Here is a 26,205-nt window from a genome sequence, read left to right on the forward strand (position 1 = left end):
TTTATGTTTATAATGTTTTAGTAGTTGTGGTGTGTTTGTGTTTATATTGTGTTATAGTTGTGATGTGTTTGTGTGTGTCTTGTGTAATAGTTGTGCTGTCTAATGTGTTTGTGTTTGTCTTCTGTAGTAGTTCCTCCATTCATATTGGGGGTTAGGCGTAGAGCTGACAACTCTGCACTGTAAAAAAAAAAAGGTCAAGAAACAGCAATATGAGGCCATGGATGTTCCCAAGGTAAAATATTCCGGAGGTAAAATAGTCCCCCGTTCGGATCTCCGGGTGGGGACTACTTTGGGAGGTCCCTGGACTAAGGATAAAATCTACGTTAGGAATAAGGATATTAAATTAGGCACCTGGAATGTTCTGAGGCTTTACCGGCCTGGGGCATTTCAGTGTACAGTTAATGAGATAGTTACGTATAAATTAGATGTAGTAGCTGTCCAGGAAGTTAGGTGGCCAGGAGAAGGGAATTGTAAAACTAAAAATTATACTTTTTTCTATGGTGGTACTGAAAATCATAATTTTGGAACAGGCTTTTTCATAAATAATAGAATTATCTCGGCTCTTAAAACGGTAGAATTTATTAATGATAGGATATCATATGCAGTTTTACAGGGTAGGTGGTGTAAAATTATTTTAATAAACATACATGCACCAACGGAAGATAAAGATGATAATACTAAACATGATTTTTATGCAGAGTTAGAACAGGTCTTTGATAAATTTTCTCAGTATGATATGAAAATTCTGTTAGGTGACTGTAATGCACAGATTGGCAAAGAAGAGACATTTAAACCCACGATTGGTAAAGAAAGTCTTCATGAATTAAGTAATGATAATGGTATAAGATTGATTACTTTTGCAACCTCAAAGAATTTAATTGTGAAAAGTACCACTTTTAAACATAAAGATATCCATAAATATACCTGGTCTTCTCCAGTTGGTAAAACTCATAATCAGATAGATCATATTCTCATTGATAAGAGAAGGCATACTAGTATAATTGACGTTCGTACACATAGAGGTGCTGACTGTGCCAGTGACCATTATTTAGTAATTGCTAAATTAAGAGAGAGACTCTCAGTGATAAATCATAAGCAACAAAATCTAAAAGTTATAAAATTTGATACAGGAAAGTTTGCTGATGAAAGAATTAAGAAAGATTACCAAATTAAACTGTCAAATAGATTTGATGTTTTGCAGGATTTAAATGATGATGAAAATATAAATGAAACAGACGTAAATAAGAATTGGGAGCACATACGTAATGCAATAGAATCAGCAGCTAAAGAAAGTATAGGATACCATAAACCGAGAAAAAGTAAGCCATGGTTTGATAATGAATGTCATAATCTAATAGAAATAAGAAATCAGGCTAGACTTAGGTGGTTAAATAACTCTGATGATACAAATCTAAACAATTATAATAGAATAAAGCGAGAAGTAAACCGCACGTTTAGAAGTAAAAAAACAGATTACTTGAAAAGCAAAATTAACGAAATTGAAACAAACAGCAAAAATAAAAATATCAGAGATTTATATAAAGGTGTAAATGAATTTAGAAAGGGGTGGCAACCTAAAGTAAACTTAATAAAAGATAAAGACGGTGATTTTCTAGCTGACCCAAGCGATATTCTAAATAGATGGAAGAACTACTTTAATGACCTTTTAAATGTTCATGTAGGAGATAAATCAGAAGTGAATGAAGTACACACAGCAGAACCTTTAGTTCTGATTTAATACCAGCTGAGTTAATTAAATATGGTGGAAATTCTTTAATATGTCAAATTCATAAATTAATTTGTTTAATATGGAATAAAGAAGAAATCCCTCAACAGTGGAAAGAATCCATAATTGTTCCTGTGTTTAAGAAAGGTGATAAAATGAACTGCAATAATTACCGTGGAATTTCTCTACTCTCAACAACATATAAAATATTATCAAACATTCTTTTAACAAGACTAACCCCATATGCTAATGAAATTATAGGTGATTATCAATGTTGATTTAAACGTAACAGATCAACTACAGATCAAATTTTTCACATCAGACAGACACTTGAAAAAAAGTGGGAATATAATAAAAATGTCCATCAGCTATTCATTGATTTCAAAAAAGCATATGATTCGGTCAAAAGAGATAAATTATATAATATATTAGTAGAGTTTGGAATACCTAAGAAGCTTGTTAGTATGATAAAAATATGCACCAGTGAAACAGAAAGTAAAATTCGTGTGGGTATTAATATGTCTGACAAATTTACAATTCATGATGGGTTAAAACAAGGAGATGCATTATCTCCATTGCTCTTTAATTTTGCCTTAGAATATGCTGTTAGGAAGGTAAAAGAAACTAACGAAGGACTAACATTAAATGGTGTGACTCAGTTGTTAGCATATGCAGATGATGTAGACTTACTGGGGGATGATGTGAATACAATTAAGAATAATGCTAAAATATTTTTCAAAACTGCTAAAGAGATAGGTTTGGAAGTTAACAAAGAGAAAACTAAATATATGCTTACAGGCCGAAACCAAGTGTGAGGTAATAATCAAAATCTAATTATTGATAACAACTCGTTTGAACCAGTTTCCAAATTCAAATACTTAGGAGTAATATTAACAAATGAAAATTATATTAAAGAGGAAATAAAAAGTAGGCTTAATTCAGGAAATGCATGTTACTTCTCTCTTCACAAACTTTTGTCTTCTCGTTTAATATCTAAGAAACTAAAAGTTAAAATATACAAAACAGTAATTTTGCCTGTAGTATTATATGGATGTGAAACTTGGTCCCTTACATTGAAAGAGGAACACAAATTGAGAGTATTTGAAAATAAGATCCAAAGGAAAATCTTTGGACCTAAAAGGGGCGAGGAGACAGGTGAGTGGAGAAGGTTACATAATTTAGAACTACATAATTTGTATTCATGTCCAGATATTATTAGAATAATTAAATCAAGAAGACTTAGGTGGGCAGGCCATGTGGCACGAATGGGAGAGGAAAGAGGAGTTCACAGGATTCTTGTTGGGAAACCTGATGGTAAGAGACCTGTAGGAAGGCCAAGACGAAGATGGAGGGACAACGTTGAGATAGACCTAAGGGAAATCGGTAGGGATGGAAAAGAGTATATAGAACTTGCTCAAGATAGGGAAAGACGGAAGGCCTGTGTTGCTGCAGCCATGAACCTTCGGGTTTAAGAAGGCTAGAGAGTTAGTTAGTTTAGTTAGTATCAATGTCGATATTTGTTTTAAGTTGTTGATTTCGATTCGTTTTTGTTATATTTAAGTAGATTGACTTAAAATGTATTGTGTCAGAAATCGAAAATGAGTATTTATCAAATGTTATATAGTGAAATAATATTTTGGGAGTTGAGTTGCGTTGTCTAATTCTTGCAATGTAAGTATAATAACATTATGAAAACCAGTTGAGCTCTGAGGACTTACAATTTAATTTGAAAATTGTGTTAAAGTCTGCTCATCCTTCGCGTACAATATATATTCAGTGTGAAGTATCGTTGCAAGGTGTGGAGTTCTTCAACCGATAATGGAGTGACGTGGGGTCAGCACGTCGAACCCTCAGCCGTTATAGGAGATTTTTATGACCGGGTTACGCTACTCACTCGTAACTCCCCAATTTCCTCACGATAGTGGGTTGCCACCGATCCTATACACAGACCGAAAACCCAGAGACTGAACCCAGGCGGCCGTCCCGCAGTCGGGAGTCCAAAGCACAGCACCTTAGATAGCAGTAGATACAATGTTGTAATTAAATACCTTATGGAGATTATATTAATACCTGGAGGGGGTGCGCCATATGGCCTGGGGTAGATGCGCAACTCTGCTTTTTTTTTTTTTTTTTTTTTACTTGAAGTTAACGATGCCAATTTCCAATGGGGAGGGGGTGGACGTCCATGGTGTGTGTATTCATTTCGACAAAAGATCACAAAATTTAATTTGCCTGGTAATTTTTTTAAGTAAAGGGTATTGTTTTCTCTGTGACAACATCAGCTCAAGGATAGTCAAGACATTGCGTGCTGCAATATAAAGGTGTAAAAACTGTGACTTTCGTTAAGAATAAAGGAAAACGGAAAACTTATCAATTTCAGCTGCAAGGGAGTGGCTCATCCCTTCACACACAAATAATGCTGGGAGTTTCCCATCGTCTGAGATAAGAACCGTTCCACCTTGTCGCGACAAATGGATATTTGCTCTCGTCTTACGCAACGTCTTGGAAAAGCTAATCTGCCTCCAATTGAGCAACGGGGATCTCTCTGCCTGGGAACAATTGCGTCGCTGTCGGTGACACGGCGACAGGAAATCCCCAGACCCTGGCCGCAGCTCCGTGAAATCGCCGAAATCCGCTGAAAGTGGTTGACCCATTTCGTTCCGTTACAGGAAACCGTTCGTTATTCCGTGGGATCGCATACAAAGATCGTACCAATTGCGAGCGTAATTGTTGCAAGCGTTGACCCTTTTGGGAGGGAGCGCTTTTTTTTAGTGTACCGATGTCACTAAACTTTTGGTTCTATTGATTTGTTTCAGTTTCGCTTTTCTGCCACTTTTGGCTAATCGCGAAGATGAGGATGAAAAGTTGTTGAATTGGTCGAGTTTTTGTTTCAAGTTAATTTTATGTACAGATAGTCTAATCGGGACTGGACATGGACATACCATTTAAAGTAAGATACGCCGAACTACTATGTGCCTGCACCGGCGTTAAGTATCTGAGCTCTCAGCGAGCAACGTTATCACGCAGCTACTTGACGGCCAAATAGGCGTTGCTCGGCGAGCGCTGCTCACTTAATCGCTGAGCAAACTTGAATCTTGCTCACCACAGGTTTGAACCACAGAATACATCATTTTTGTGTTTCGAACTCACTGGCTGTGAGTTCAGACGCCAGGTTGACATTTGTGTGCTTACAGGAAACACGCACGCACCTCACACCCCAGTGTCAATAAGACATTTGTTTATTTACTTAATGAGTCACAGACCATCTATGATTTTGAACCTCTCCTCCATGGACGCAACTTTCCCGCAACACTCCACCCTGACCGGGCCGCTTCTGGAAGAAAAACCCAAATAAACAACTAAATAGGCTCGTTAGTACTGGGTTCCCATCCCGTTCCTCACCAGAGCGCTCGGAACCAAAGAATCAATCACAGGCAAGAACTTACTGAATTAATGTTGCAGGGTGATTGCTGAAATCTCGCAGAAATGGGCTTTATACATTTATTTACAATTCAACAAAACAAGACTCGGATTCTTCCAATAATTCTCTAATTTACATTATTTACATTCCTCTAACTTGAGCCCCACGGCAGAACTGCCAAGTGGAAGCTAAGCATCGGCGAAACCGCCTCGGGATGCTCTTTCTCGTGGGAGGCCACTGGAGACCGAAGATCGCTCTCCCTTCTGCTATCCGGTTCATAAACACTATCTGTCCTGTCCTCTGTCAGAGGCCATATTTATACTTCCTCCCTCGTCACATGGGGGAGGGCTGAAAATTCAAATCTTATTGGCTCTTTTAAACTACACTGAACTTTGGGGGGGGGGGGCAGAATCGAAATTGAGTTTTAACTTTAGGGGGGTGGATAGAATCAAAAAATAGCATCCAGGTCAATTTTGCTAAATAACTGTTAAATTTGCGAAACGATAAAAACTATTCGTCATTACTTCCTTCTAAGGTCCTGGGGGAAAGGGGTTAAGAAACGTACCATTATCTTGTAAATTTATATAAATCTGTAAATTGGGTAGGGCAAGTGCCCCTTTGCCCCCGCTAAGTTACGCCTATGCTCCCCTCTGCCAAAAAAATGCTCCCAGCCTACTGGCTAATATGTCTCTGACTTACTCCACCAATTGAATATTTTTGCTAGCCAAGTTTTCATGATTTTTAACCCTGACAACAAGAAGAACTTTGATAACTTGACGGTTTACTTACATGAAAATGAAATAGAGTATGTTAACCATGTAAAATTCCTAGGATTGATCATCGATGATAAATTAAATTGGGCATGTCATATTGACTATATTTGTGATAAACTCGCAAAGAATCTTTATCTATTGAAAATCCTTTCACAATATAATATTAAGGAAATCAATATGAACCTGCATTATGGTCTTATTTATCCTCACTTAGAATACTGTATTACAGCTTGGGGAGGGGCAGCTCACGGACATACAAAGAGATTGTTCACACTACAGAAAAGGGCTGTTAGACTTATATGCAAAATGCCATCCTAATCCACATGCAGAATTGCCTTTGGCGAAAACCAAATTATGACTGTATACTCGCTCTATGTTTATAAATCTATTACACTGGGGAACAAAAAAAAGATTTTATTTTGCGGCATAAAGTTTAATAACAGTTTCAGCACACAAAACAGCTGTGATTGCCAATTGTATGATTGGTTCAATTGAATTGACTCCAGTTATAAAAATAAACACACCATGGAAAATGTAGGAGGTAAAATTACTCTACGCTTTTCTCGGTAATATCAAAATTTGATAATGGTCTGAAATTCCCATTAAGAAACTTATTTATTTATTTGTACATTGTTGCTAGGCAACTTATGAAGCATTGCTAGGCAATATATCGGATACTCAACAAAGCTTAAGGAAGAATACCAAAACATAAAAATGGTTTTAGAAAAAAAAATTAATATCCTGAACATAAGTGGCTCGTGTGTGTGGATTTGAAGATGGTGAATTTTTTACTAGGACAGCAAAGTGGGTACACAAAGTATCCCTGTATCCTATGTTTGTGGGATAGTCGTGCTAGAGAAAAGCATTGGACGATAAAAGTTTGCCCCTCCCCCCCCCAGGGAAAATATTAGTGGGGAAAAGCTAATATCATTCATGAACCGCTGATAGATAGGGACAAAATCATCCTTCTGCCACTGCATATTAAACTAGGGTTGATAAAACAGTTTGTCAAGGCCTTACATACAAGTGGTGATTGTTTCAAATATATATGCCACACTTTTCCAGGACTAAGTATTGAAAAATTGAAGGCCGCAATCTTGGACGGACCACCACAAATTCGTACACTTATAAATTATGCCAATTTTACAACTTACATGTCTTACATCGAATCTGAGGCCTGGCTGAGATTTGTGTCCATCGTCAAAAACATTTTGGGGAATCACAGAGCAGAAAAGTACCCCGATATAGTTGGAAATACGTTGAAAAATTTTGAGAAATTGGGAGCTAATATGAGTGTGAAGATACATTTTCTTCATAGCCACATTGACAGATTCCCTGAGAACCTTGGTGATTTTAGTGAAGAACAGGGAGAAAGGTTCCATCAGGATATGAGGATAATGGAAAAAAGGTACCAGGGACGGTGGGATCGCCACATGATGGCCGACTACTGTTGGAGCTTACAGAGGGATTGTCCTAAAAAGCAATACAGCAGGAAATCGTATAGAAAACATTTCACATAGTTTGTTACTTCATTGTGTACATATTTTCTTAATTATTATGATCATAGGCCTATATAAATTTATTTTTATAATAATGATTGTAATCACAAAAAGAAATATTAAATTGTTGTTGTTGGAAGTTCATTTATATGTATGTCTTATGTTTCCGCCATTTTGGTTTAATTGCATTTATTTCATAAATTAGAGCCAATTCAGGAAATATATTATTATATCATTATTCAGCAGCATGAAATTACCCTAAATTAGCTCTCAAACACTGTGCCGCAATTTCACTGTTCCCCAGTGTTATCTATGTACTTAATGACAAGACACAATTAAGAAATGAAGAAATTCATGGACATAATACAACACAAAGACAAAACTTCCATATGCAGACTAACATATTAACTCTGACAGACAGATCTCCACATTCTGCAGGCATAAAATTCCACAACCTTCCCTCTTGGTTAAAAAATATCACTCCCTTAAACAGAAAATTGCAGCTAATCAAAAAAATACCTCACAGATCGAGTTCTGTATAACTTTAATGAGCTATAAATTAGATTGGGTACAAATATCAAGTAGACAAGGAAATGTAATAATACCATAGAAGGAACAATGTAACTCTAATTTTAAAAAAGTCATGCATGTACATTATTTATATGTGTGTGTGTGTGAACGCGCGCGCGTGTGTGTGTGTATTATACAGGTATGTATGTTTATCATTGTTTTTAATATTGTGAATGTAATGTACATTTTTTTTATCACGTAGCTATCTGCAGCATGTAAAAATCTTTTGTTCTTATACTGTAATTGCTTGTATATTCATGTATCATCAACGGATGAATAAAGATTATTATTATTATTATTATTATTATTATTATGGAAATGGAAATTAACTTGAAAAAGTGTAAAGTTTTAAGATGTACTAAGAAAGTTCATTATATAGTCTCCAACTATTTTATTTATGAAAATAAAATCCAAGTGTGCGACAGTCATAAAGACTTAGGAATATTAATAGACTCCTCTCTCATATTTGATGAGCACATTTCAGAAATTTGCAAAAGAGCAAAGAGAATGCTTGGTTATATATTTTTCTCATGGAAAGTTTTTAAAAAGGAAGATACCTTAACATTCCTGTATAAAACGATAGTTCGTCCTATTCTTAACTAACTAACTAACTAACTCCCTAGCCTTCTTAAACCCGAAGGTTCATGGCTGCAGCAACACAGGCCTTCCATCTGTCCCTATCTTGGGCAAGTTCTATATACTCTTTTCCATCCCTACCGATTTCCCTTAGGTCTATCTCAACGTTGTCCCTCCATCTTCGTCTTGGCCTTCCTACAGGTCTCTTACCATCAGGTTTCCCAACAAGAATCCTGTAAACTCCTCTTTCCTCTCCCATTCGTGCCACATGGCCTGCCCACCTAAGTCTTCTTGATTTAATTATTCTAATAATATCTGGATATGAATACAAATTATGTAGTTCTAAATTATGTAGCCTTCTCCACTCACCTGTCTCCTCATCCCTTTTAGGTCCAAAGATTTTCCTAAGGATCTTATTTTCAAATGCTCTCAATTTATGTTCCTCTTTCAATGTAAGGGACCAAGTTTCACATCCATATAATACTACAGGCAAAATTACTGTTTTGTATATTTTAACTTTTAGTTTCTTAGATATTAAACGAGAAGACAAAAGTTTATGAAGAGAGAAGTAACATGCATTTCCTGAATTAAGCCTACTTTTTATTTCCTCTTTAATATAATTTTCATTTGTTAATATTACTCCTAAGTATTTGAATTTGGAAACTGGTTCAAACGAGTTGTTATCAATAATTAGATTTTGATTATTACCTAACACTTGGTTTCGGCCTGTAAGCATATATTTAGTTTTCTCTTTGTTAACTTCCAAACCTATCTCTTTAGCAGTTTTGAAAAATATTTTAGCATTATTCTTAATTGTATTCACATCATCCCCCAGTAAGTCTACATCATCTGCATATGCTAACAACTGAGTCACACCATTTAATTTTAGTCCTTCTTTAGTTTCTTTTACCTTCGTCCTATTCTTGGATATGCAAATGAATTATGGTTTCTGACTGCAACCAGTCACCTTCAAAAAGTTGAATCAGTTCAAAAACTTTTTATCAGGTTATTATGCACAAAGTTTAAAAAAAATTACTATGACCAACATTACTCTGAAAGGTTATCACAGTTGAATATGTTTTCCTTAGAAGAAAGAAGAAAAATGAAAAGGATAAATTTTGTAGAGAAGATATTAAATTTCCAAGTTGACAGTGAATACTTTTTGAATAATATAGCTTATAAAATTCCCAGATATTCCCATAGGTATATCTCAATTCTCACATGCCTAAACAAGGCCAGAGGTTTAGTAGCTGATCTTGTTAAAACCTACAATTTGAATTTATGTTGATGTACAAGATTGTAGGATCCACTGTTTTATTTTATAATTATGTATTCAATTTTTAATTTTGCATAACATAGTGATTGTTTAATCATTATCATCACTTCAATAAATATGATTATTATTATTATTATTATTAGAGCAATACACAGTTAATTGCACAATATTATATAACAATAAACAATTATTAGTATCAGAGATATAATAGATCTCGTTGAAAACTGTAACTTGAAGTGTAAATATGCTAACTCGTTATGTTATGTTATTCTACAGCTTACGTATTTTATTCGTGTAACTTTGTACTTTTGTATTTGACTTAGTGCTGTATTAGGTTTCATACTGTGCTCAACACTTAAAATAAACGATTATTATTATATATGTCAACAGAATCTCTCCCAAGAAGAGACCTTTGTTCAAGTTGCCTCCGTGGCGCAATCGGCTAGCGCGTTCGGCTGTTAACCGAAAGGTTGGTGGTTCGAGCCCACCCGGGGGCGGAAGTTTTACATTCTTGTATTTCCTCTGTCGTGTGTTATACTTAAGGAACAATGGTTGTAATAGAGTTTCTTCAATAGTACAATTAATGGACAGTATATTATTTAGTGTTTTTAAGCTTACTTGCTTACATACCTTTTAAACAGTCAGAAAAAAAACACGACCAGTTGCAGCGCACACGAGAAGGGGGAAATTTCGAGGTCACATTGAATCCTAAATGGTCACGCAATGGTCTTGTATGCAAGTAGAATATCTTGCAAGTGTGAAATAAAAGGCCTTGCACCTAATCTAAAGCGGTTACATTCCAAAATCATATGTGGTTATGAAGGCGGTTGTTTTCGAACAAGTGTTCGATGCCCGGTGGAGGTCCATAGTGGTTAGATCCCACATTAAACTGTAGGTCCAGTCCCGATCAAACTATCTGTGCATAAAGTGTATTTAAAACAACAACTCAAGTATTGCTTCAAATAGTGTTGCCCACGGGACGAGACGGGACAGGCTTTTAAAAATTCGAGACGAGACGAAATTGATCATGTGTCTCTTTGACAAACGAATATTTTCGAGACGAGACAGCATTTCACCTCATTTCCACGAGACGAGACTGGCCAAAGTCTCGTCTCGTGGGCAACACTGGCTTCAAAGTTCTTTCAAAATCCACCTAATATTTATTATTAATGGTTCTGATTATACCTTCAATTTGTCAATTTTATCTTGCAAATTGGGTTGTCATTAACGAGAGAAGGTTAGGTGATATCGTCCGTATAAGGGTTGTTATCGTACAATTTCTCCCTTTTAGTAATTTAACGGATTGCAAGTTGCATCGTCAGGGAATTTTTGCTTGAGCCAGTTCAAGGGTGGAAAACATATTATCAGGTACGCGGTTGACTTGCTAAGATTCTTTCTCACTGATATTTCCTCTCTCTCTTTTCACTGATGTTATTCTCTTTCTTTTCTTCCTCTCTTTATCTCTTTCTTCCGATATTTATTTCCTTCTGCTCCTCTATATCTCTTCTTCTTTCTATTTTTTCTTCCGTTTTCTGTCTCTTTCTTTCATATTCTTTGTCTTTCTTCCCTCCCTTCTTTGCCTTTTTTCTTCCGCAATTTTATTCGTTACTCCTTTTCTCTGTCTCTCTATGTGTCTCTTTCTTGCTTGCTTGCTCTTGACTTCCTCTCTATCTTTCTTTCATGCTCTCTTTCCCTTTTTGTTCTGCTATTTCGTTCTTTCTTTTTTCAATCCTCTCCTCATCTTTCTGTCTTCACATTCCTTCAGCCTCTCTCTTTCTCTTTATCCAGTGTACGTTCATTATTCTTGTTCTGCTATGAAATGATCCCGGTAATTTCTCATTGTGGCCTGATTGCGTGAACAGGAGGGTGTTCGAAGATTCGTTCACACGGAACTGGAGGTCACCTTCGCTCAGTCAGTGGCGACGCTCCTGTAGACTGTTCTTTTAAGTGTATATTTTAGACGGAGCCTATCTTTGAAAAGATCCCTGGTTTTTGCAAGAGATACATTTCCACAGCGTTAAATGATTATCGGTGCCCCTATTAACATGAAACAATTAAAACCGTGCAGTGAATAGGGACAGCATTGTTGTTCTCCCTACCTCGCTCCTGGACTTTCCCAACGTGCTGGATGTCCCAGTGACACCTCGTCGTAAAAGTGAAGAAGAAAGGAGACACGGTTTTCTGTGAACTGCGGGCCTTTATGTGTCGCGTTGCTTCATCTTTTATTCTTGGGCCAACAAGGCGGAACGGTGTCAAAGGTCAGAGTGGCAGGGGAAAACGAACGTCGCTTCACATTGTTGACCTGTCTGGCGTCCACCTCTAGGCCATATATCATGGTTAGGTAAATGGTAGGGCATCGAAGGAACAGAACAAAACAAAACGGGAAGATTGCATAACGGTGCTTTCCTTTCCCTGCTCTGAATTTGTATCTTGCTGTGCATTTCTGCTGCTGCTTCTGAGCGAAGTTTCCACGGTTGCCACGTCGCAAGGGTGTAGCGAAGATTCTAGCTAGGGGTGAATGCAGGCCCGTATCCAGATCTTACTAAGGAAGTACAATTAACTACCGCTATACACTATTTAAATTTGATATTTGTAGGATTTCGGGTGGGGAGACTTTAGCCTACCTAGCTCTCCCCATGGCTACATACCTGGTTGAATGTTGATAAATTAGGTAATGTGCGGGAAAGCTGATAGGAAATATGTAAGACTTGTTAACACAGACCACCCTTACCTACGTCGCTTCTCAGACAAAGAAACTCAAATAAACAACTACTTTTGGATCCCTAGTCCTGGGTTTGGTTGATTGGTTGATTTGGTGTTTTAAGTCCACTTTATGCACAGTAAGGCTAATCGGGACTGGACCTACAGTTTAGAATGGAATCCGAACCACTGTGCCTCCACCGGGTATCGAACCATAAACAATGTACCAGAATATCCAAACACAAAAATTGTCACCTATGCAGATGACACAACCGTTCTTGCCAGAGGTATCGACCCTAGGAAGCTTGAAATAAACACTTTTATCACCATAAACCAACTGGCACAAAACTTAACTTCACACGGATTAATAATAAACAACAATAAAACAAAATTTATGATATTCAATACAATCCGAAACATGGATTTTGAGTCACAAACACTATGCATAGACGGTGTGCTCATAGAAACTGTATCTTCAGTAAAGTTTTTGGGAATAACACTAGATCAAAAATTAACGTGGGAAGAACAAATTAACAACATCTGCAGTAAACTATCTAATCTATACCTGCTAAAACAAATGGCTGAATATAATTTAACAGAAATTAGCAAATGCATATATTATGGACTAATTTACCCGTATGTTGAATATGGCATAATAGCTTGGGGTGTATCATTTTATAATAATACTGTCAGAATACTGAGACTTCAAAAGAAAGCACTTAGAATAATGTACAAACTAGGCTGTAGGGAATCTTGCAAAGAGTTATTCAGGGAGAAACAAATAATGACAATATACTCCCTATACATCTATAAGGCTATAACGTTTGTTCGTAATACTGGAAGCATGACTAAAAATAACCAATTACACAACCACAATACAAGGGGGAAAGATAATTATTACCAGAACCAACACAGACTCAATATCTCAAAACAATCACCAATGAATGCCGGGAAAATATTCTACAACCAGCTGCCTCATGACATAAAACTGATATCTCCAAAAGATAAACAAATACAAACAATAAAAAAATATTTGACAGAGAGAGCTCTCTACAGTATCGGAGAATTCATGGAACAAGACGATGCAAGGCCAATGTACTAAACAATATGTATTTTAATTGTATTCTTATATCAATCATGCAACAATGATAATGTGTTTTTATTTTTATTGTAGTGTAATGAAGTGTATTTTTTCAATTTTTACTTTGGTGTAGTGATGTAATGTACTATACAATGTTTCTTCTTTTTTGTTATGATGTACTAAACTAATTATTATTTCATTATGTATCTTGACGTTTTCCATGCCCTTTTAATCAAGGGTCAAGAAAATAAAATTCAAATTCAAATTCAAAACCCGGGACCCCTTGATTACAAGGCGACGACGATACCACTGCGCCATCGGGGAGGCCCACTAGTCCTGGGTTCCCATCCCTTGCCTCACCAGGGCGCACCAGAACCCAACAATCAGCTTACCTGGACAATCGAGAGAAAGAGAAAGACAAATAGAGACACAGAAGAGAGAGGGAGAGAGAGAGAAAGAGAGAGAGAGAGAGAAAGAGAGAGAGAGAGAGAGAGAGAGAGAGGTGTAACCCCACACAAGCTACTTCATCAACGCTTTAATTGGTTTCATTTATTGATTTGCTTTAATCTACTTCGCTTTTTGTGCCACTTTTCGCTAATTTGCGAAGATGGGGATGACTGATGAATAATGACTGATGACTGATGACTGATCAATAATGACAATATTGTAACATTTTGCTTGCCCAACGTGACCATGTGGACATGATAGGACTTAAACCACTTTCCTCGTGTAGTCTGAACGATACTCGAGACGAAGCTCTTACGCTGATAAGATCTTCCGTTCACACTTGTTGCTTCTCGAAGCACTAAAGTTGCTTTCCCTGGCGAGAAAAGGATCTTGTTCCGTTCGTAACATCTGAGAAATTTTCACTGAGTCATGTTCCACCTTTCTCTCTTAATGGCGTGAAGGAATATTCACAAAAGCTCATATTCTTTTCTCCTTGATGCCGTCTGGTAATTTTCAATATCCACTAAGAATGTATCGTGCGCCATTTTCACGGGGATTAGAGACAGGGTAATGATTGATCGTGACTTGTATATTGAAATCACATGTTATAAATGTAGACTATAATACATTATGATGGGAAGTACTAAAAGAGGATGGAGTTATGAGGATGGTTGTTATTGGGGTTTTTGAGCCCTTTTAGAAATTTTCTTACAAACATTAAGATGACTCCTTCAATATTACGCCATACAAATTACGACATATACGCCACTTACTTGCGTTGTTGACTTGTTGTTTTAAGTCCACTTTATGCACAGAAAGGCTAATCGGGACTGGACCTACAGTTTAATGTGGGACCCGAACCACTATGTGCCTCCACCGGGTATCGAACTTGTATCGAACACTGGACAGCTTGATTTCAAGGCGACGACGTTACCACTACGCCATCGGGGAGTCCATCACTTTTAGTATTCCACCTGGTGGAATATACTTGAAAACTTAATTATCGAGTCCTAAGTGAGATATCGAACATCGAAACCTGGATTATAGTGCCATCCCTACAAAGCTCTTCAATTTCAGATTAAGGCGAAAACGAAAATGAAAGAAGTGTTTAAAAAATAAATAAATGAGACATTTGTAGTCCGTTTTGCATTTTTCTCTGCACATCGGTCAAGAGGCCAAAAGATAGGACCTCCACGTTATGTATATGCATATACAGGGTGTTTCCGGGTTGATGATACAAACTTTCAGGGATGATGGAGAAGTGCACATGCATCAATTTGAGATAAGAAACCCTGGTCCGGAAACGACATAGTCGAAAGTTATAAGCGAAAATCTGGGTATGAAGACGTAATACTTTTATTATCTGCACAAGTTTCACAAGCTGCTACATTCACAACAGTTGTTGAAAGTTGTATCCCCCAGCTTCGCTGCAGGCATGACATCGTCGGACAAAGTTCTGGCGTACCCGTTGGAACAACCCCGGGATCGTTCGAACAATGTCACAGGCAGCGAGAATTCTTGCCAGGAGATCCTCTTCAGTCTACGGGTACGCCAGAACTTTGTGCGACGATGTCATGCCTGCAGCGAAGCTGGGGGATGCCACTTTCAACAACTGTTGTGAATGTAGCAGCTTGTGCAGGTAATAAAAGTATTCCTTATCTCAAATTGATACATGTGCTCTTCTCCATCATCCCTGAAAGTTTGTATCATCAGCCCGGAAACACCCTGTATGTATATGGAAATCCAGACCAAAGGGCATTATAACGGCTACTAACACCCTCCTTGAAGAGCGTATTGCAGCCTATTTAAGGACATTAAACGAACTTTGCCAAACACCCTCCCTGGACAACCTTTTGTAGCACAACCTCACATCAAACGGATTGATCGTAGTAAACCTTGTGGATTTTCTTGAGATCAAGGTAACTCGTCATTACTTCATTCTTGGCTTGTATACTTTTCCACACTATCTCTCTTCTCACAACAAAGTCATCTCTTTACCCTCCAATAGGTACTTGGAGGTTACATTGTTGTTGACAAGGCCTTACTCACCTCTATCTATCTACGACACATGCTCACAATTCACACTCTATTTGGCCTAAAACCGCTTTCCATACGAAATGACACCCGTTTTCTCGCTGTTAAGATTTCTCCCACAACATTACAAAACAAAACCCAAACCGATTTAGAAAGAAAACCATCTAAGAAAAATGCTGCATGTGTTCTCTGAACAGAGCTCGGATGAGAGTCTTGTTGAGTTTGCTCCCAGCATTCATAGCTTCGCAAGGTCTCCTTTCAGCAGCGCCCGGGAATTCCCAATCCAGATGTCCCACGCTGCCAGCATAACACAGCGAACGTCGCCTTGATTAAAATCTATCGCAAGTTACGGGAAAGCATCACGGTCGCTTTATACATGCGCGATCCTTGGGTCTCTTGCGTACTAATAGGGCACTGAGAACCAAGCCTTCCATGACGCAATTTGCTACTTTTCCTCTCTTTTATATTTCGTATTTGTCTTGTCTGTGTTCGAGGTAGTTTGAAAATGAAGGGATGGAGAAATGAAAGCAGTCTTATTATTGCGACAGTCGCTGGCATCCCTACCTAGAAACGATTTAATATCGACCAACAGTCGATGTGGTGGTATTGCTCTATAATTTCAGTTACCAGTAACCAGCGTCTGAAGTGGGAAATGTTAGCGGGGGAGATGCTCCTATGGTTTTTAACATGATGACAATGAGACAACTGGGGAAATGCATCGTGGAAATTTTGCTAGCTGGAGGATACCATCCCAACTCACTTCGAGCACTGCCAGTAACTAGATTTTTTATTTGAATTTAAAATTTTGGGTGCGTCAGCACTATTTTGAGCCCGTCACGGGGTTTAGCCCCTTATCATAATTAAAATAACATAATTGTTATGTCGTGTAACTAAAAATATTCTGACTTATGTTAAAAACTGATGCTGTAAAGGCACTGAGCACACATAGGGACAAAAAACACAGGACAACGCACAGAATTATACTGGCCACGCGGCCAGTCGCCAGAGCCTCGTTAGTCTGCATGTCCAGGGTGTACTATGTGGAAGTAAGGTTGACAATTGGGTGTATTATGTGGAAGGTCACCCCATACACCCCGCCAGTAACTAGAAAAACTAACGTACTTTCTACGTTACCACTTCTTTTAAATTCAGAGCAGTCAATCTATTATGTTGGATGTAACGTGAATAATAATTAAGGCAAGTTTGATGGCTGTGATGATGACGATAATTACAGGAGAAGTAAAAAAGTGAACATCCGACACGCGTAGGCCCCCCTGTCCTCCAAAGACCACTAAAAATGGTGCCGAGTGTTATTTTTTAAATATAATTTTATGAATGCCTATGATGTCACTTGGTACTTTTTCATGGCGTCCGCATGTATCAGTGCCCGACAGCATAGCCAGATTGTCATTTGTGCGTGTCTAGCCTGTTAATTGTTCTAGTGAGTAGTGGGCTGTCACATGTTCACGTTCTTCTTTTACTTTACCTGTAATTCTTGTCATCAATTCTTAATTTACCCAGTATGGCGTACTTTCCGGAAGAAGCATATGGCAATATGGCTCGTACAGCCTGAACGGTGCATGTTACGTGAAAAATTCAAGCACTTTAGATTGAAACTCACTTATTTCCAACAATTTTCTCCTGTTTCCATTTTCCGCTATGGGCACTAATAACAGAGTTGTCGAATGGGGATGGCGCTGCGACGCCAAGGGTCCCGGGTTCGAATCCTGGTCGGGCTTGGTTGTTTGTGAATGTCCATTCATCAATTTCATCCTTTCATCACTCATCCCCATCTTCGCAAATTAGCCAAGAGGCCCAAAACGCGAAGTAAAATAAACTAAATCAATCAATCAATCGAATGGGGATGGACTTTTGAATCACCCTGTATTCAATTTATATATCCGCAATCCTTCCACAAAGCCGACTTGCGCGGCGGAGCGGTTAGCACGGCGCGTTACGAAGCTAGAGGGTTGGCATGTGTGTTCTTTGAGAGTGTCCCTTCATCAATTTTATCATCACTCATTCTCATATTCGCGACTAGCCAAAAGCTAAAGAAAAGTGAAGGAAAATAAACAAAATCAATGAACCAAACCCAATCCTTCAAGAATAGTTACGGATATTTTTTTCAAATATCACACTCAAAATATTGGTACTGTATGCATTATATCCCCTCGAGTAATTCAATACGAAGCCAGTGCGCTATGAATTCTGGTCCTAACCCCATAATCCAAAGCTTGCGGCGCTTTCGTCAAGTGCACAGGCCAAAGCAAGAAGAAAAAGAAGAAAAATATAGCATCCTTCGCCCAACGTGACTTTTTTTCCCCCTCTCAATCACTTGCTCTTAATATTTCTTTCTCCTCTTTATGGGATGATCAAAGGTTTATGTCTCCTGTTAGATAACATCTCTTGCAGCCAGCCTAATGGACTGGAGCGATGCGGTTGTGAAATAAACGTCAGAGAGATGATTTGTGGAAATAGACGAGTGAAAGTGAACGCAGGAGACAGGAGGCAGGTGGCTGTGATATCGTCGTCTCGCCTGTAGGATGAGTCATTCGTTTCGCTCTTGAGTAGATTTCCCATCCATTCGTTATCAATAACAGAAATTCTCACTCAACAGAGAAAGTTTCATTTCTTCCCATCCCAACAAGATGTTCTTTCACTGCGCAGCATCAGTTGTACCGGCGTCGATTCTAAGGTCTGAACAGTGTAGCCATCTTGATCCTGCTGAGGAGAACGTTCAAGGAATGTATTCATTCCTTTATTTTAACGCGATACCAAACTATGTGAAAATTCGCTTGAGCCCAACGATGATTGGACCCGCAGTTTCAAGCGTGATTCGATGCCTCCACCAGGATCGAACCCTTGGCTTCTTGATTACTCACGCGGTGTAACATTTATTTTCTATTCAGTATGAAAGCTCCCTCAATTCAAATGGAGTGTGCTCATCATCATTTCCAACTATAGCCGGCATCAGTAGTTTTTGATCGCACTTGTCCAAATTTGAGATTAGCTGTTTTCTTTGATTTATTGATTTGGTTTATTTTACTTCACACTTCTGCCACTTTTGGCTAATCGCGAGGATGATGATGAATGATTATATAATGAAACTGATGCCAGTCAGGATTCGAATCCGGGACCCTTGACGTTGTATGCTAACGACTCCTCCACGGTGGCCGGCTAGTGTTTTTCTTGCTCACTCTTACTTGGTTACATTATTGATTTATAACTAGGACAATTCATCTTCAAAAGAAGCCCTCGAGGCACTAATAAACCCTGAAAGAACAGGATGAGACCACCAGCATCTAGGGAATCAAGTTGCATGCTTCTTGTCATGGTTTGATATAAGCTTCATGGGAAAGTTGAACGGAGCGAAACTCTCGTGCTGACCCCAGCATCCAACCTTTGTGCCGAGCGTCTGAGATCGCAGTGCAACACCCTGTCGCTGCAAGAAGTGCTCTGCGACGAAGCAGGAGGTAATGTCCTTTAAGGACAATCACGCGGGTTGGTTTCACGAAGACTGAATGACAAATTACCTTCTGCGAAGAACACCGTAATCTCTTCGCTGATCTTGTTGAACTCGCATTCTTCCCGTTTTTTTTTGTTTTTTTTTTATACGGCAACAAAGTTTTTCCCAGGTTTCTGAGTTCGATCACCGCGTGTAGAGGCCAAAAAACTTTGAAATTTGTCTTGATTGGAAGAACCACTTGGTTATTCAATTTCGCCGGCTGTGGTCAGCTGAATCGATCTCCGTATCGGGGTGGTTAGCACCGTATCATTCGGAGCGTACGGCGTCAGGACACCCGGGTTTGAATCCGGGATTTGTGTTTGTTTGTCCGCCACTATTGAAAAATACAGAATTGATATCAAAATAAGCCAGAGATGACAGGGAGAAACTACAGCTTAGGAGATTTTTCTTTCCAGAAATAGGAGAAAAAGCGCGTTGAGTGATCCGAAGTTCTCAGGTTCGAATCCTGGTCAGAGCATAGGTGTTCATTGTTGGTAAATACTGTATTTAGATTTACTGTTAAGAAATCCAAGACATGACATTTTATGATATTATTATAAAATATAAATAATATTGTAAAATAATACTATTTTTCCTTCTTAATTTTCACGGACAACTGTCAATACAAAACTGTTTCACAACAATGCTACAGACATCGGATTTCATGGCAATTCTTTCGGGGAAGGTGTTGGACCCCTTGGTTTTGATTGTTGTTATTAAGCGTCGCTTTTCTGCCACTTATGGCTAATCACGACGATGGGAACGAGTGAGCAAATTGACGAAGGGACACACGCAGAACATCCGTGCCGATATTCGAACCCGGGATTCCTAGCGTCGTCGTGCGCTGTGCTAACCACTCCACCACGGAGATCGGCTCTGGGCCCCTTGACTCTCCTCTAAATATGTCCCTGTCTGGTAGTTATACGACCGAGAGTCCAACTTTTTCTTTTTCTTCCATCGAGAATTAAGATGAGACACATCCCAAACCCGCTTTCTTGGTCTCTAGGATACTTCCTTTGCGGGACGTCTGCTTCCAGGGCGTAGTTCCAGGGCAGGTTCACTTGTCAATGCTCTTGCGTCAGGCGGGCCTGAAAATCACTCTTCCTGCCTAGGAAAGCTACTGTGCCACACACACGCTACGAGAGCAAGCATGGAAAAGAAGGGGGGACGTTCATAGCGTGGATGAAACTGTCTGGGGCTCCTGCATGTAATTCCTTGTGGAAATAGAGAATTTCAGATCTTGATATGTCTGTTCTTTTGGATTCCCTTGCCACCCCTCTGACGTCGTCACTAGATTTCTTTTCGCAGGGAGCTGGAATTGTAAAGGTTTTATATTACAGGCATAGCAGGGGGCGCGATACATAAAATTTGTAATTAGGGGAAAGTGGCGGAATTGCGACCACCTAAGGGAGATTTTAAAAATCTCAAAAACTGTACGCAGTGAAACAAAAAGAAAATGTGGGCCTGAAAAAGCAATGTTTGTAGTACATCTCTGCGTATTATTTTGCTCCCTGTCGTTAATAGTTATCTCTGTAAACGTCAAAAAGTAACAATGTGCGTGTGAGCGCAATTGCCCTATTGGTAGGGTAATGGCACTCGGTAATCATCCTAACAGTAAATCAATACCATTTTTTGTACTATACAGAAACTATATCTTTAAGTACTTATATTTATTAATATGCAGATACAAATTAAATTGAGCACAATTTTGAACAAAAATGCACACATGGGACGCTTATTATGAGAAACGTGTTTGCACCCTTCATGTTCCCATCACAAACAGCGCGAGCGTCATTACCCGATAGGCGCCATATTATGTTCTTTGTTTCTCGTCTCATGAAGAAACTCAAATGTTTAATTTATAATAATTAAGAAATAAACAGAGATACTATTATTATATCTGTAAAATTTTCAAGACTCTAGCTTAAACGTTCCGTCTACTTACCTTGCACTTTTTTCCTTCCCAATTTTATAACAAAATATGACGAATACGTTTTTCGCACCCTGCTTCTTAAAAGTCAACTCCACATGTGCCGCCTTTTGTTTGGTGCCTCGTAGTACTGGGATCTAGATGTCAGCACAGGTTACTCTTCAATAACACCCCCCGTAACGACTATAGAGGCCTGAGCGCCATTGCCCGCTGAGCGCCATTCCCCCACCTTCCATTATTAGCCTTAGTTCTATAAAAGTTGTTCATAGACAAAAATAGTAATTGGATGTCATTTTAAGGGAGTTTGCACTAACGACTTTGATTTTCTCAAAATTTCGGGAGAAGCTGTAGCCAAGGGCGCCCGCAAAGGTGGGCCAGGGGGGAGCAAGTGGCCCCTGAGATATCTGGAAAGACATTTTTGAATTCGAATGGTGTTTAGCGGGAAATAATGGACGAGAGGTACCGTGAGAGACAGCCTAAGCAGATTAAGTACTTATGTAAATTATCCTACTGCTGGGGATCATTTATGAGAATTCTCTTAACTGGGTGAAAGCATCACTGCACGTTTCCCAAATTTCAGCACTGCTACCCCCCCCCCCTAGAAAAAATCCTGCGGGCCTTGCCTGTAGCCCCATCAGTTCCCCCTTGTGTACGCTAGTGGATGACGTCATCAATTTGGGGAGAATAAAACAATACTCAAGTCAGCGACTTCTGATTACGATTCCTGTTCACTGATTTTTTCAGCTTTTTTTACGGGGCCGCAATTGGTGAATGATTGTTGGCTGGATAGTTTCCTGCTCAAGGATGAACAATATGAATCATGGCTATTGTTGCTTCGGGACCCATTCTCTTTGTTTTTCCACGCTGTCACGTTTAACCTCGATTTGCACAGCAAAGCTCCGGTCAACAAACGAACAATCGAAGCTCGCGATGCATTGGGAGGGGTTTTCGGTTGCAGATGAAAGGCTACTGCACAGTGTTCCCAACCGTAGGGACATGTCACTGTGTTTGGGAATTTTGCCCGAATATTACCAGTGCGTGCTAGCGGGATAATTGTATCAAAAAATCCATTGCCACTTTTTTCATAAGAGTGGATGCCCAACACTATATTAAATATTGGAATTTGTTGATTAACAAGACGATATACATTTACGAAGGCAACGTTTGATCAATTAACAAGAATTCCTGAAATATACTTGTTTGAAAATTTTTCACCAGGGATCCCTTACTTACCAGGCGACGACGTTATCACTAAGCTATCGATCAGTCTTATCTGTTATGCAATATGACGTAGTATAGAAAGACAAGAACTGCCAATTTCCAGCTTGGTGAAATTTTAGAAGTATGAGAGTACACAAGATGCCAAAACAAAAAACAGATTAAAAGGGGGATGCAGGGATCAGAGTGAGAGATAGAGGCACACAAAAATTCTAAGAAGTTAAAAAAAGAGAGGGTGATGGCGAGAGAGAGTGTTTTCTTGGAGGGGAGGGAAGTTGTTGCCCAAATTGTTCTATCTCTGGCGTCGCCACGGACATACACACACAAATATGTGTACAAGTGGAGAACTTTTCATTCAGAGCAATTTTGCGAAACCGGCGCTTCACATGTTCGATTCTCCGGCAAAGCATGTTTAGGGCTTGGCTTTCTCATTCATCTTAGTTATGCATCATTCATCTTCTTCCTCTCCTTTAGCTAAAAAATAAAAGGGTAAGTGCCTCCCTGTGCTTTGCACCGCGCCATGAAGGGGTATAGGGAGTATGGAGTTAGGGCCCAATATATTCTTGTTCTTGGCCGAAGGTGGGGGTAATGTGATCAGCACCATGCCCCTGCTCGCCTTTACCCGCTTTATACGATACTGGGTGGGAGCCGGAGCCGCTTGAACAGGTGGAAAAAATCACGGTTCTCCTCCGTCGGGGATCGAACCCGGGTCTCTTGCATGGTAGTCAGACGCCCTAACGACTTTTTTTATATAAAAGGAAATACCCCCTACACGGAGGTATCCCCCACCCTTGGCACTTTTTCTCACTTTTATACTTTTCAATTGTTACAGTTTCTCAGTTTCTTATCATCTGGACAAACACAAATACCCAAGCCTTACCCGGGACTCGAACCCGGAACCCCTGGCGACGACTGAGCTACTGCGGCTTAAAAAAATACAGAGGGCAATTACAGTCAATATGAAAAATTGTTTTTCGTGCTAATTTTAGAGACGGTTTTCACACGAAGGTTGGCAACACTACGGCGGCGGCAGGAAACATCCTGTAGGCTTCCATGGTTGCTGACCTTCGGCCGTTCTCCTGGTGTGGATGGCCTGGATTCGACTCTCTCGACGCTCCAGTTGGGTTCCTTTGTGGCCCTGGAGTTCCCAGCGCTCGGGAGAGACACGGACACATGTCTGTGGCGAGATTCAGAATTGGGGCGTGATTCCTTCTGCTCCCGCGCGTCTCTTGTTACCTCCACGGGGCGGAATGTTTGGACCAGATTTGCATGAATAAATTGTTGCCGCTCTTTTGACTTGAACTGGTGTCTCTGCATGCAAGCCGTTGACGAATATGGATGTCCGGAGAATTTTTTGCAGGACGGGGGGACAGGGGGGGGGGGGGCAAAGGCATATTTTGTTGACCCCTAAAAAAAACCTCATTCAGTTTGAAGTTTTCGTGTTGCTGCAGTGGACTTCTAATAATGAACATAAAATACTGCGACTGAAATGAAATAATATGTGAAATATATAATCTTAGGTTGACATTTATTTTGCAAAAAATACCATGTTAGGAAATTTAAATATACAAGTTACGCTAGCGAATACATTTAAAATTCGCGAAACAACAGAGAAGGAACGAAAAGAAACATCAAAGGTGATAAAAATGCAACAAAAACGGCAAGAATTAGTGAAAAATTATCTAAAAGCCAAAAAAAGGCCGGAAAATGAAAAAAAAAGGAAAAATAAAAACAATGTTTTCTGGTTCTAACTGAAGGGAAACGAACTACTATCAGATTTAGCATTATCTTCATATCTCAGAAAGAAATATGATTTTTCATAAATTTCCGAGTCCTATGTATATATTTAAGTGTAATTAAATGGGATTGGTCTCACAAATTTTTTTTGTCCCGTTCTTCTCTTTCTCTGTCTGCATCTTCATCCTTTTCTGGAGACTTCACTTGCAGTCAATCCACTTACATATAATTTAATGCAATGGACATCTTTCTTTATCACGGGACTAAAATAACAGAAATGATCAACAAAACGGTTATCCTAAAGTAGCAAGTTTCCAGCTGTGTCCTGTCATCCAGCAAAATCTCTCCAGGTGACTCAATTGTCTTGATTTCATTCACTTGTTTATTGGTTGCTCAGGTTAACTGAGAAGCAGAAGAAAGAACGAAATAGCGGAAGAAGGAGAGGAGTAAAGAAAGACAGAGCATGGAAGAAAGATAGAAAGGATAGAGGAAGAAAGAAACGGAGAAGAGAAGAAAGAAGGAACTGCGGAAGGAGAGACAAAAGAAAGAAATAAAAGTCACTGCTTTTAAAAAGGTTACCGTTTACACCCCACAAGCCACAAATGCATATTAGTAACCAATAGAGGGGTTTCTTTCCTCTTCAAATAGGGTTGCAGCTACTTCTAACTACGTTTAGTCAATTTGCGCGTATATTTTATTATACGCGCAAATCGCCTGAACGCAGTTAGAAAGTATCGGAAAGCGAATGGTACGGCACACGATTGTTTTGTCGTTTCGAGCAATCTGCGAGTTCTTGCGTATAGCGTTCATCTTCTGTTTTTTCCCCGACGGTGCTGCCGTCGGTGGTCGCGAGGAAACGACCTTCAAGTGCCGCCATACTGTCAACTATTTTTAACCCGCAACTGTAACATCTTGTAGTAGTATGTCTATGGTTGCAGCCATAGTAAGGAACGAATAAATTGGAGGACAATGCACCCAGCACTAATCAAGAGATAGCGCCGGTTCGTTAAGCTCCTTGTGGACCGAGGAAGTGCAGTCCCGTCCGAGCTTAATCGATTTCTAGTTCACCAGGAGGGATCACCTCGGAAGGCCAGTCGCAGGGGAACAGGAGGAAGGCGCATCCAATCTGAAATGGCCGCAACCTTTTTCGCCGAGTTATGGAAGGAATTCCGCATTCTCAAGTTTCACGCTTCTCCTCCCCCTCTCTTTACGTTTATCGTGACTTCCTGTGCACAGATAGGTTATTAATTAATCATGGAACTGGAACAAATAAAAAAAATGCAAATTGCTTCTAAGCACCATGTCGCAGACTTCACCGCAATAATCGACTTTGTACAAGTACGATCCTGTCATTTGTTCTGGTAATAATGTAGGCATTACTTTCACACAATGAGTATTAGAAATTTCTAATACCTTATGCATCATGCGGCCCGTGTAGGTACGGACATTCAACTGATATGCATGATTGAAAATGTCCTTTGGTATTTACGACTTCTTCGTTCGGACTGCAGAATTGTTTTTCTTTCTTCCCCTCCCCGGAATAGTAGAGTATCACGTGACGTCATAGCAGGCAGCGCGCGAGTCTACTTGTAAATAGGAAAATAATTAAGACTGCATTAAGGTTGCAGAGCTTTGCTTTAGTGCAAATTGCACAGTGGTTTTGGTTGTGTGTGCGATCTCGGGAACATTTTAGTACAGTCGAAAACAATGTT

At 39.3% G+C, this 26,205-nt stretch overlaps 1 non-coding gene across 1 annotated transcript; it reads left to right on the forward strand.

Annotated features, from left to right (window-relative positions):
* The first annotated feature begins 10,264 nt into the window (after window positions 1-10,264).
* Window positions 10,265-10,338, forward strand: TRNAN-GUU (transfer RNA asparagine (anticodon GUU)). The gene has a single exon. It is a non-coding gene; the product is annotated as a tRNA-Asn (tRNA).
* The last annotated feature ends 15,867 nt before the right edge of the window (window positions 10,339-26,205 follow it).

The sequence above is a fragment of the Lepisma saccharinum genome, chromosome 4 (assembly GCF_977018435.1).
Source record: "Lepisma saccharinum chromosome 4, izLepSacc3.1, whole genome shotgun sequence".
Classification (NCBI taxonomy): Eukaryota; Metazoa; Arthropoda; class Insecta; order Zygentoma; family Lepismatidae; genus Lepisma; species Lepisma saccharinum.